Genomic DNA, 12,455 nt, shown 5'->3' on the forward strand with positions numbered 1-12,455 from the left:
CCAGCATTTACAACCATCTGAATCTCTGTAGAAATTGGAGAAAATTACAATCTCCACCCCTAACTATAACCCCGTCAAGCCCTTACAACCCTCTTTATCTCTGTTACGTTCTCCAGATTCTACACCTCTCCTTATCTCTGTAATTTTGCTCAGACCCTTCCACACTCACTGCCTCACTCGCTGCCTCCTCACAAACCTACAATCTTTCCTGTTCCTGTAACCTCCTCCACAACATTCCTCCTATTTCTGTATCTTCTGTCAACCCCTATAGCATTATGTATTTCTGAATCTTCCTCCAGCTCCTGAAATCCTCATTATTTTAATAACTACAAAGAGTAATTTTCAGGATGACAGGCATACTAGTGAGTTAAAGGTTCTGTCCTTAGGCCCCAGCTATTCACAATCCACTTCAATGCTTTAAATGTATGGACCAAATCTAATGTTTCCATGTTGTTGATGACACAAAACTAGATGGGAACATGGTTTCTGTGAAGGATTCAGTGGACTACAGGGGGCTCGGACAGTCTCGGTGAGGTTCTTATTTTATTAACTCAGAGGCTGTGGACATCACTGGGTTGACCTTTATATAAGTGAACTGATAGCCTCGGGGGTATTATTGCCAGACTACTAATCCAGAAACTATTATTCTAAGAACTTGGGTTTGAATCCCGCCATGTCAGATGGTGGAGTTTGAATTTAATATAAAGAAATTGAATTAAGAATCTACTGATAAATAGAAAGTCACCGTTGATTATCAGAAAACTGGCTCACTAAGAAGGAAGGAAATCTGCTATCCTCACCTGGTCTCACCCACATATGACTCCAGATCCACAGCAACATGATTGAATCTCAATTACCCTCTGAAATGGCACAGTAAACCATTCAGTTGTATCAATCACTACGAAGTCTCACCTGGACTGTAGCGGTTCAAGAAAGCAGCTCAGTACCACCTGCTTAAGGACAACGAGGAAAGGGCAATAAATTCTGATCCAGCCAGTGATTCCCAATAATAATAATAATAATAAATAACTTATTTTCCAACTCAAATTGATTGGAGAAGGTGGTATTGAGCTGCCTTCCTGACCCACTGCAATCCTTTGTGGTAGGATGGAGCCACAATGCTGATAGGATGGAGCATGGCTGGGAGGGGACCGTGGAAATGCTACTAGTGCCATACACCTACTGCACTTTTCCTTCCAGGCTGTAGTGTCTGTGGGTTTGTAAAGTGCTGCTGAAAGAGCCTTGTTGAATCACTGCAACTTGTAGATGGTATGCACTACTGTAGTGAAGTGACTGAAAGTTGAAGTTGATGAATGAGGTACCAGCAATGGGGCTGCTTTGTGCTGGATGGTGTCAAGCTTGTTGGAGCTGCATTCATCCAGGCAAATAGAGATTACTTCATCACATTCCTGACCTGTGCAGTGTAAATGGTGGACATGCATTCTCTACTGTGCTGATTTATTTAATCTCCAGTGGACTGTGAGGTCAGTTCTGCATTTGGGAAGATTGATTTTGATCCTATGAATGATGAATAATTATTTGCATATGTGCAGCTGTGTTCTTGTTCCTCTGGATTGTGAGTGTCTAGTTCTATTTGTGCGTGTGTGGTGAGGTGGCTTTTATTTTGTTGGTTGCAGGCAGCTGTTTAAGTGAAAAAAGCTGTTTTTCTTTAATCTTGTGGACTTCAAATGGCCAGTATCTGTGTGGGGAGATGCTTTGTCACTTGTGCTATGAATGTTAGACTTGTTCCCTGTTTGGACCAAGTCTAACATTTTTGTGTTGTGGTTTGTGAACTCCAAATGGGCAGTTTTATGTGCGAGGCTGTTTTTAATCTTGTAAACCATGCATGGAAAGTAGTGTGTAGGTGTCAGTTTGAACTTTGGATGGTTAGATGGATCAGTTGAGCTGGTTCTCAACCTGTGGCCTGAGAATGGTCAATATTGTGTGGAGAGCTTTTGTGCGGAGAGCACAATCCTGTGGACTATAAAGAGGCAGTTTTGTCTGTGGAGCTGATTAATGCTGCAGTTTTGTGCATGGAGCTTTTTTTTTATTCTGTGGGATGTATCATTTCTGCCTGAGGAGCTGGGCTTTACCTTGTGTTTAGTTAGATGCATATAGCTATTTTAATACTGTGGATTTCTCACAGTTATTTCTCTGTGGTGAGCTGCATTTTATCCTTGGATTGTGAATGCTTAGTTCTCTATGTGTGTGTCTTTGATTTCTGAAGAACCTAACACTCTACACAGATGCTGCCTGCTTACTTTCTCCAGCAAGTTATTTTTGTTTCAGATGCATCGCTTTTGTGTTTTATTTCAGAGCTTGAATTTAATTTATTAACTACAAATATGTAATTCTTTGTGGAGTCTTGGTTCATAACCTGTGAATTAGAAATGATCAATGATCTGTGGGAAGCTTTTATTTATCTTGTGGACTTCACATTGTCTGTTGTGTGTAAGGTGGTGATTTCAATCAAATGGATTGTGAACAATCAATTTTGTGTGGAGAGTAAGGTTTTATCTTGTGGAGTTTTGAATAGTAACTTCACACACAGCTGACACAAATGTGGATTTGATCTTTATCCTACATGTTTGTGTGTGTGGCTTTGTGTGCTGTGTGAATGTTCAGTTGTGTGTATACATGTTGGCATCACTTCCTCAAGCACCAGAACCCTCCCTTGTCACTGTATCTTCCACCAGTTCCTACAGCATTGTTAATGTCTGTAACTGCCTATAAGCCCAAACATCCTTCTGATCCTACACTTCCTCCCAATATCGAACCCCTTTATCCCCTACTGCCCTGTTGATGTCTGGCACACCTCAAACACCATTGATATTTTCGATCTCTATAAACTGTTTGGGTCCTACAGCACCCTTTGCACTTGTAATTCTTTCCATGTCCCTTAACTCTCCATATCTCTTGAAACAACTCCAGCGCATATTACCCTCCCTAACTTTGTGAACTCATCTTGCCACAGTAATTTATACTGGCTTTATAACGGCATTCAGGCCCTTATCACACTTCATATGTCAGCCATCACTTCCAACACATTCAATCTTCCTTATCACCTCATTTAAGTCTAAGTATGTTTCAACTTCCTACAACATTCTCTTGCTTGGAGAACCCTTGCTCTCCCTTTAACACCTTCAACATTTTGGTAGCCCTTTGTCAGTTTCTAAAACACTCTGATTTCAGAATTATTAGTTTTTATTGACTGTCTTCAAAGCCTGTTTTAATCTCATGTGATCCTTAAAGAACTGAGCCATTGGTGCTTCTTGCTGAAGTTTTTTGTTTCAGTGGAATTTCTTATTGTTAATTTAAAGCCATACATTTCAACCCAATTATCCTTGGTCAATTCACATCTTATACCCATGTGTCAATTTCAGATTGTTGGTTGTATTTGGAGCGGTCATTATAAAACTTCATAATCCATTTGAATTCCATCTGGTCTCACTCTCCCAGAGGATCTTACTATGACATTACTCATTCTGAGCTTAGTTACATATTGCTCAATCTGAAATAGATACATCCTTAGTCAGTTGCACAAGGTGTTGTTCTAGGAAACACTGACAAAAAGAACATGCCATAAACTACTCTATGAGATCACTATTTCCAGTGTAACTATCCCAGACTATATGAAGATTACTACACCGGCAGTAACAACACCCGGAAGGACACAGAGAGACCGATAGCAGTGGTCTATCCTTAGCCCCTTGGGTATGCACACAAACCACCATCCTGGTATCCTCTGCACGTTTGTAGGGAACCAACAGAGCAAGCAAGGGCATATGCACTAATGCTCAATGCTGCAGTCGAGGATAACCAGCCTTGACCGATCTCTCTCTTCAACTCTAGTTTTGACTGACTCCCTACAGTGGACCAACCAAACATCCTCTTTGACTTCAATGCCAGAGTCTGGAAGAGTGCAGGGAATGATGTAATCGTGAAAGGGGGTATAGGGATCCAAAACTTCAATGGCATCCTTCGCCTGACCAAATGCATGAACACAACCTCATCACTCCCACACTGTTCCAGCAAAGGGGCAAATACAAGACTTCAAATACAATCTTCTGCACCCTGGTGGTATCACTCAGTATCTCTCCAAGTAGTATCCTTCACTTGTGGGTATAATTGCTGCCTATGTCTGTATCTCTTGTTCTTGCAGCTTCCTGTTTCTCTATTCTGAGTCAACAGAAATCTCCAGTCCAGAGGTACGAGGCAGCACAGGCCAGGGATGGAGACTAGAATTTTCTGAATCTCTGTGGGATTCAGTACCATTCAAGATAAGTAATCCTCACTACAGAAGTTTAATTTCTGAGTCTGTCTATTTCCGTTTTCTGTTGATATGCAGGATGTTACTGACTGAGTAGAATTCCTAACCGCTATCGTATCCATCACCTCATTAAAGACAGTTGGTCAGCCAGACAGATGGAGAATGAGATTTGGAGCCTTCAATAAATCCTGCAGTGAGGTAAGATCACTCACAGTAAACAGCACAGGGAGGAGTTAGTAAATTTCTATATTCAGATCCTCAAGACATGACATAAATACAGTGCTGGACAAGGAACAGAACAGAAAGATCCCAAGCTTCATTACCACCATCTCGTAAGGATCCTCTGTGGTACTAGTCCTCACTGAGACAGCATAGGAGATCCCAGTCACCAATGCTGGTACATGCTGTCTTGAAGTTCTCTGTAATTTCCTCCAGTCCCAATAATTCCTCCTCTGTATGTAACCTCCTCTAGTCCATCGAACACTCCCTATCTCTGTCAGCTTCTTCAATCCTGAAAACCATCTTTATCAGTGTAACCTTTTCCAGTAGATTTCTTTTATTCATTTGGGGACTTGGGCATGGCTGGCTGGCCAGCATTGATAGCCCATCCCTATTTGCCCTTGAGAGGTAATGGTGAGCTGCTTTCTTGAATCGTTACTACCTTCCCTGTCTATGTAAACCCCTACAGACCTGCCTGTCCCTGTAAACTCTCCTCCTTGTCAATACAATGCAACCCTCCTTGTCTGTGTATTTGCGTTTGTTCCTATCTGTTCCTATCTGGACGGCACGGTGGCCCAGTGGTTAGCACTGCTGCCTCACAGCGCCAGAGACCCGGGTTCAATTCCCGCCTCAGGCGACTGACTGTGTGGAGTTTGCACGTTCTCCCCGTGTCTGCGTGGGTTTCCTCCAGGTGCTCCGGTTTCCTCCCACAGTCCAAAGATGTGCAGGTCAGGTGAATTGGCCATGCTAAATTGCCCGTAGTGTTAGGTAAGGGGTAAATGTAGGGGTATGGGTGGGTTGCACTTCGGCGGGTCGGTGTGGACTTGTTGGGCCGAAGGGCCTGTTTCCACACTGTAATCTAATCTAATTTGTGAGCGGCACGGTGGCACAGTGGTTAGCACTGCTGCCTCACAGCGCCAGAGACCCGGGTTCAATTCTCGCCTCAGGCGACTGACTGTGTGGAGTTTGCACGTTCTCCCCGTGTCTGCGTGGGTTTCCTCCGGGTGCTCCGGTTTCCTCCCACAGTCCAAAGATGTGCAGGGTCAGGTGAATTGGCCATACTAAATTGCCCGTAGTGTTAGGGGGGAAATAATGTAGGGGTATGGGTGGGTTTCGCTTCGGCGGGTCGGTGTGGACTTGTTGGGCCGAAGGGCCTGTTTCCACACTGTAATCTAATCTAATCTCATCTAATAATCTATCTGTGTAATCTTCTCCAGTCCCAATTGCCTTCCTTATCTATGAAAAACTCTTCATTCCCTTGAACCATCCCAATCTGTGTAAGTCCTTCCAGACCTGAAAAGTCTCCCTGTCTATGTCAAGCTCATTCTCTCCCACTATCTATGTAACCTTCCCCTATCACTACAAAACAAACTCTCAAACTTAGTAACCTCCTCCAGCTATTAGAATTGCCCTTGTCTCTCAACACCATCCAGAGTTATCCTCCTTATCATGTAATTTAGTCGCTACAATCCTAATGATGACAATAAACTCGTCCTGTCTCTAAAACACACTCAATAGCTGTAAACTCTGCCTGTTCCCCCTCCCCTCCCAATGCATACCATCTTCAGTCACGACAAAATTAGATTAGATTAGATTAGATTAGATTAGATTACATTACAGTGTGGAAACAGGCCCTTCGGCCCAACAAATCCACACTGACCCGCCGAAGCGAAACCCACCCATACATTTACCCCTTACCTAACACTACGGGCAATTTAGTCTGGCCAATTCACCTGACCCTGCACATCTTTGGACTGTGGGAGGAAACTGGAGCACCCGGAGGAAACCCACACGGCTTTAAGCTTGCCCAGACACAACAATATTTGTTTTCATAAGATACATGAGCTATCATCCTCCCTACGACTGTAACCACATCCCATTCCTATATACCTCCATTTCGTCAGAAAGTGGTCCCATTCTTAAAGCCCTCCCTCTCTGTGTAAAACCTCCACCAGTCACTACAATATCAGAGTATTGGGCGAAAGTAGGAATAGGGCACTCAGTTGTGATCATATTGGATGGTGGGGCAAGCTCGTGTGGCTAAATAGCAAATAGCCACCCCTCTTTCCTGTGTTTCTGTGTAAACTTCCTGGCAACATAATCTTTCAGTCCCCATAACCTTCTATATCTGTGTAGCCTACTCAAGCTCCTAACAGTGCTCCCTATCACTGTAACCACCTCCTTCAAGGAAACACACTCAATGCACAAGAAAATAAAGCCTTAGAAAGACTTAAAAATACAAAACAGCATTATCCTATCTGCAGACAAAGGATGCATGACTGTCATTCTAAATAAATCAGACTATCTTAAAAAGGCAAATGCTCTGCTTGCTGATAACAACACTTACGAGCAGGTAGCGATAGACCCAGCCTCACAACCAGAAAACAGTCTCATCCTTGCCAATAGACTTCAAAAATCAGGAGAATTAACCAGGACAGACTTCCAAAAAGGGAGGACTGCAGATGCTGGAGATTAAAGTCGAGCAGGAGAATGGGCGGCACGGTGGCACAGTGGTTAGCACTGCTGCCTCACAGCGCCAGAGACCTGGGTTCAATTCCCGCCTCAGGCGACTGACTGTGTGGAGTTTGCACATTCTCCCCGTGTCTGCGTGGGTTTCCTCCGGGTGCTCCGGTTTCCTCCCACAGTCCAAAGATGTGCAGGTTAGGTGAATTGGCCATGCTAAATTGCCCGTAGTGTTAGGTGCAGGGGTATATGTAGGGGAATGGGTCTGGGTGGGTGCACTTTGGTGGGTCGGTGTGGACTTGTTGGGCCGAAGGGCCTGTTTCCACACTGTAAGTAATTTAATCTAATCTAAAAAAGAATCAATGTTTCAGGCAAAGTAATTCCAAAATATGAAACCAGATGGATCCAAAACACCACGCTTCTATGGATCATCAAAAATACACAAACCTGGGGCCCCCCTCAGACTATTAGTCTCTCCACATGGTACACCAACACACAGATTAGTTAAGGAACTCCACCAAAAACTAAAACACCCAATTGAAGATTCATGCCACTCTATTCACTCCACCCAAAGAGTCCTGAACACAAAGGACACCAAGATAGAAGAGGACAAAATAATGGTCTCCTTTGATGTGACAGCAACTTTTCACATTAATTAACATTGATCTGGCCAAAGAAACATGGGTGTCACTATGAGGAAAACCAAGACCACAAACACCAGACAGCACCAATCTCATCAGCAAATACAACATCCTCAAGCTAGTGGACCTGTGCCTCACCACCCACTTCATATTCAATAACAAAACCTATAAACAAATCAATGAAAAACCCATGGATCACCAATATTTAGGGCTCATAGTGGAAGCAGTAGTGCAGAGACTAGAGAACACGCAGCCCTCCCATCTATCCAACCCAAACCTTGGGTCAGCTATGTGGATGGCACCTTTCTCATCATAAAACAGAACCGATTAGAGGAAACATACAACACTATCAACAATATCTGACAGGCATCAAATTCACAAAAGAGTAGGAAGACAATGGACTCCCAATTCCTAGACGTGATAGTTCAACATACAGTTCGTGGAGAACTTCAAACCAGTGTCTACAGGAAAAACAACAAACACAGACTAAATACTTGTCTTCAGACGCAATCATCCCAATACCCACAAATGGAGTTACATGAAGACATTATTTAAATGAGCTACATCACACTGCAACACCCAAGAACTACAAACAGCAGAAGAAAAATACCTATACAACATTTTCAAGAAAAACTTGTGTCCCATAAACACAATCCGCCGATTCCTCAGAAACAACCCAAAAGAAGCAGTTACAATGCAACCAAAAACTATAGCCACATTACCTTACATCAAAGACATGTCAGAAATAACTTCTAGACTACTCAGACCCCTTGGCATCATGGTAGCCCACAAACCTACCAACACACTTAATCAGCGACTAACAAACTTAAAGGATCCATGCAAGCAAAACTAATGTCATTTATGAAAAATCAGAACTGTAAAAAACATTACATCGGACAAACAAGCAGGAAAGTTACCACCAGGATACACCAACTAGCCACTAAAAGACCCACTATCACCAGTTTCCATACATGCAGACAAAGAAGGACACCACTTTGACTGGGACAACACTCACATCCTAGGACAAGCAAAACAAAGACACACATGAGAATTTCTATAGGCCTGGCATTCTAACTGGAACTCGATTTAGACCCCACTACCTTCCATTGAAAAGAAACAACTGGAAATGACATCACCCACCTGAAGAAACCAAGACCTATAATTAGAGAGGTGGGACATACCACCGACGCTTCACTGAAAGCTCACTAAATATGTGACTTAGTCATGGTGACGAAACATCTGACACCAAAGCTTCCAGCTCATTGAGCTAACTTACATCCATATCATCAACCTAAGCTACAAATCTTCTCAAAAATTGCTAACACTTCATGCATGTCAAACCTCCTCCAATACCTCCAACCCTCCTGAAGTTTGGAGCATCCTTTAGTGGTGAAACTCTCCCTATCTCTGTAACATAATATCCTATTGTGTCTAAAGCCCTCCCTATCTTTGTTTGCTCCTCCGATTGCTCCATCCTTACTCTGATACTCAAATTCTCTCACTATGAAAGCCAGCATGCCATTAGCTTTCCTCACTGCCTGCTGCACCTCATGACAATCTTCAGCAACCATTTCACCATGACACCCAAGTCTTGTTTCACTTCATCTTTATCGAAATTGCAACCATTCAAATCATAATCTCACTTCCTGTTTTTGTGACCAATGTGGATAATCTCACATTTATCCATGCTATGTTGCATTTCTCAAGTATTTGCCCACTCAGCCAGTCTGTCCAAGTCACTCTGCAGCCTCTTAGCGTCATTCTCACACCACACACTGCCACCCAGCTCTCCTTGGCTAACCTGGTCCTTACTTGCTCAAAGAATTCTAACAGGTTTGTCAGACATAGCCTCTTCTTGATGAAACCATGCTGACATTGCCCTATTTTACCATACATTTCCAATTATTCATAAATTTCATCCTTTAAAATGGCTTCCAGGATCTTACCCACAACTGAGGTTAGGCTAATTGGTCTTTAATTTTTATACTGTTGCCTTATTCCATTTTGAAACAGGGGTGTCACGTTAACGATTTTCCAGTCATCTGGGACCCCCCCTGATTCGAGCAATTCCTGAACGATCACCACTATCTCTTTAGCTATCTCCCTTACAATTCTGGAGTGTAATCCTTCTGGTTCCAGGTGCTTTACCCACCCTCAGGCAATCCAGTTTTTTTAGCACCTCCCCCTCGGTAATGGCCGCCATACTTCAGCTCTGCCCCCTCACTTTCTCTTGAATTTTTGTGATATTACTCGTGTCTTCCACTGTGAAGACTGACACAAAGTAATTACTCAGTTCCTCAGCCATTTCCTCATTCCCCACTCCTATCTCTCCAGCATTATTCCCAGTGGCCCAATGTCCACTTTTGCCTTTCTTTTGCCCTTTATATATCTAAAGAAACTCTTGGTCATCTTTTATATTATTGGCTAGCTTACGCTCACATGTAATCATCGCCCTCTCTATTTCTTTTTTTGTTGCCTTCTGTTGGTCTTTGTAAGCTTCCCAATCCTCTGGTTTCCCACTGCCCTTCTCCATATTATGTGTTCTCTTTTGTTTTTATGCTATCCCTGACATCCCTTATCAGCCAAGGTTGCCTCATCCTCCTTGTACCATGCTTCATTTCCTTGGGATGAATCTCTGCTGTGTCTCCTGAATTGCTCCCGGAAACTCCTGCCATTGCTGTTCCACTGTCTTTCCGTCTAGGCTCCTCTTCCATTAAATTTTACCCAGCTCCTCCCTTATGCCTCTGTAGTTGTCTTTATTCAGGTGTAATATATTCTATCTTCTCCCTCTCAAATTGCAGAGTAAATTCAATCATGTTATGATCTCTGCCTCCTAAGGGTTTCTTATGTTTGGAGAAACCGTGCACTTGCAGCAACTGATGGGAGAGGAAGTAAATCCAGGGAGGGAAGCATACTCTGGAAATGTTGGTTTCAGGTGTCTCTGTAACTTATTGTCATTACTTGGTCTCTCAACTTCACACGTTTATTTAGGCAGCAGTGGGTACTGCAGATGCTGGAGATTAGAGTCAAGATTATAGTGGTGCTGGAAAAGCACAGCAGGTCAGGCAGCATCCAAGGAGCAGGAAAATCGATGTTTCGGGCATAAGCCCTCCATCAGGAGCCACGAGGGTGGAGAGATAAATGAGAGGGGTTTGGGGCTGGGGAGAAGGTAGCTGAGTGCAATAGGTGGATGGGGGTGGGGGCAAAGGTTATAGGTCAGAGAGGAGGAGGAAACGGATAGGTCGGAAGGATGATGGGCAGCACGGTGGCCCAGTGGTTAGCATTACTGCCTCACAGTGCCAGAGACCCGGGTTCAATTCCCGCCTCAGGCAACTGTCTGCGTGGAGTTTGCACATTCTCCCTGTGTCTGCGTGGGCTTCCTCCGGGTGCTCCGGTTTCTTTCCACAGTCCAAAAACGTGCAGGTTAGGTGAATTGGCTATGCTAAATTGCCAATAGTTTTAGGTGAAGGGGTAAATGTAGGGGAATGGGTTGGGGTCGGTTGCTCTTTGGAGGGTTGGTGTGGACTTGTTGGGCCGAAGGGCCTGTTTCCACACTGCAAGTAATCTAAAAAAAGGTGGACAGGTCATGAGGATGATGCTGAGTTGGAAAGTTGGAACTGGGGTAAGGTGGGGGAGGTGGGGAAATGAGGAAACTGATCAAGTCCACATTGATGCCATGGGGTTGAAGGGTCCCTTGATGGAAGATGAGGTGTTCTTCCTCCAGGTGTCGGGTGGTGAGGGAGTGGTGGTGGAGGCGGCTCAGGACCTTCCTGTCTTCAGCAGAGTGAGAGGGGTAGTTGAAATGTTCGGCCATGGGGCGGTGGGTTTATTTGTGTAGAGGGGACCGTATTGGGAGCAACAGATACAATAAATGACGTGTGGAAGTACAGGTGACGCTCTGATGGATGTGGAAGGCTCCTTTGGGGCCTTGGATGGAGGTGAGGGAGGAGGTGTGGGTGCAGGATTTGTAATTCCAGCGGGGGGGAGGGGAGGGGAGGGTGGAGTGGTGGCGTGGACTCGACTAGGTAGTCATGGTGGAAATGGACTTTGCAGGAAATGGATAAGGGTGGGGAGGGAAATATATCCCTGGTGGTGGGGTCCATTTGGAGGTGGCGGAAATGTTGGCAGATAATGCAATTTATGCGGAGGTTGGTTAGCTGGAAGGTCAGGACCGGGGGAAGTTTCAGTCCTTGTTGCGGTTGGAGGGATGGGGTTCGAGGGCGGAGGTGTGGGACTTGGATGAGATGCGTTGGAGGGAAATTTCAACCACATGGGAGGGGCAGTTGCAGTCTTTAAAGGAGGCAGCCATCTGGTGTGTTCTGTGGTGGAACTGGTCCTACTGGGAGCAGATGTGGCGGAGGCAAGACGAATTGGGAAAACAGGATAGTATTTTTGCAGGAGGTGGTGTAATCCAGATAGCTGTGGCAGTCTGTGAGTTTGTAAAAAAATGTCAGTGTTGAGTCGGTCTGTTCTACGTAGCCGACAAAGAGACATGCATAGCTGGGGCCCAAGCAGGCACCCATGGCTACCCCTTTCGTCTGAAGGAAGTGGGAGGATTTGAAGGAGAAATTGTTGAGGGTGAGGACCAGTTCAGCCAAACAAATAAGATAGTGCAAGGGTACTGGTGAGGATGTAGGAAGAGGAAGAAACACAGGACTTTGAGGCGTTGGTGATTGCGGATGGAGATGTAAAAGGACTGGATGTCCATGGTAAAGATGAGGCATTGGGGGCCAGGGAAATGGAGGTCTTGGAGGAGGTGGAGGCATGGGTGATGTCCCGAACATATGTGGGGAGTTCCTAGACCAGGGGGATAGGACAGTATCGAGGAAGGTGGAGATGAATTTGGTGGGGCAGGAGCAGGC

Source organism: Chiloscyllium plagiosum, unplaced genomic scaffold (genome assembly GCF_037043375.1).
Source record: "Chiloscyllium plagiosum isolate Xiang-an unplaced genomic scaffold, Cpla_swu_hap1 HiC_scaffold_21, whole genome shotgun sequence".
In the NCBI taxonomy this organism is placed as follows: Eukaryota; Metazoa; Chordata; class Chondrichthyes; order Orectolobiformes; family Hemiscylliidae; genus Chiloscyllium; species Chiloscyllium plagiosum.